Source organism: Arachis ipaensis, chromosome B05 (assembly GCF_000816755.2).
Source record: "Arachis ipaensis cultivar K30076 chromosome B05, Araip1.1, whole genome shotgun sequence".
Classification (NCBI taxonomy): Eukaryota; Viridiplantae; Streptophyta; class Magnoliopsida; order Fabales; family Fabaceae; genus Arachis; species Arachis ipaensis.
The window spans coordinates 148,676,583-148,678,381 of record NC_029789.2 but is presented as its reverse complement, the minus strand read 5'-3'; positions in this window follow the sequence as shown (position 1 = coordinate 148,678,381).

Below are 1,799 nucleotides of genomic sequence, written 5' to 3'. Positions count from 1 at the left end.
TAATTAATTGATTATTAAATTTTATGAAATAATTTTGTGTCATTAATGTATAAAAAATAAAAGAACTTTTATTGAGTAAATTTCAGGGTTTAAAACTTGTTTGAATTGGAAAAAAAATAAATGAGAGTTATTGTTTTAATTAAAAATAGAAAAATAATCATACAATAGGAAAAGGACAGTGACGTTAGGATTCGTAAAGCACAGATATAGAACAAAGACGTAACATGGAAATGGATCCTCTTTATTTTTTTTTTATTATTAATTGTTATAAGTAAAACCAAAAAAAAATATAAAAAAAAAATGTATTAAAAAATTATAAATTACACTTTATTTTTTTAATTTTTTTTAACAATTAAAAGGATCCATTCTCACGTAGCATGTGCTGCTTAGAGAATAGAGAATAGAGATCAAAACCAAAATATTTTACACGTGGAATATACTCTATACCTAACTTTGAGTCTTTGAGTACAATAAAATAATTTTAAACTCTAGATGTTACATAAAATATATTGGAATTTGTCCTTTCAACTTACATTCATTATTCAATTCAGAAATCAAACCCAAATTCACAATCTTTGGCGTTAACTAATGAATAATTGTTAGGCTTGCCACAATTGCAATCAGAAATATACAATTTTTATTTTAATTATTTGTTCCTTTTAGATAGTTTTGTAGAAGTATCCCTAAAATAAAATATCAAATTTAACTATCTAAAGTGCAAACAAAATTCACCTAAGTTTTTAAGAAAATACTATCTAAACACAAAAAACTAATTACTAAATTAGCTATTAATTTATTTTTAATATATATTTTATATAATATATATAGTAATGTGTAAAAAAATAATAATAATAATAAAGGAAGAAATTGGATGGGTTGATTTGGATAATTGGTTTTGAGATTAGAGATGAGGATTGAGGAATGAGGATGATTGGGTACCATTTTGGGTAAGGAAGGAAGCTATGAAAGACAAGTGTTTTGTGTCTATTTTAAAGTTGATATATGTGGTACAAATGATTTCTTCGTTAAAAATTGTATGTCACATTAATGTAATGTCATCATCAACCATATGCAACTTGATCATTCTTTGATAATATAACTTCCACCAATGTAGTTTTTTTTTTTTTTAATGGTCATAAGAAGTTGAAAATATGTGAATAGTTAACGGATAAGCATGAATATGATGTTTCTTTTATCAGTTGTTGTGTGACGATGATTTAAATGTTATCGTTCCATGATAGCATAAATTGAAAAAAACGTGGTATTTGTTTGTCTTATGATTTCCATCGTCCAATAGTAACCTTCTGTTTTGGATTATTACATTACAAAAAAATGTGTCCAAAGTAACCTTCTGATTTGGATAATTACATTACAAAAAAAAAAACAAAAGTACCAAAATCAATGTTCAAAAAACATATGTTGATTTACAAAAATCTCAAATTACCCGAATTTATTGATTGCCTAAACTTAAACCAATTTGAGTTGGTCGCAGCCGAGGCTTGGTGCTAGTGGCAGGATCTGCTGCCTCGCAAGTAGCTGCACCCGGGTTCAAGTCCTATGAGAGGAAAAATGAACCCTTAAATGAACTCGTGTGTGTGAGTGTGTTGGAACTCATGTAGTGTGTGTGAGTGTGTTGTGTGAATATGTAATACATGAGTAATGTGTTGGAACTCATGAACTTACAACTACTTATTTCAAATGCAACTACTTCTTTTGTATTGTGATTTTGCTCCTTGTGTAATGTTTCTACTTATTTATATTGGAAAAAAAAAGTCCCATGATGAACATGATCAGCAAAA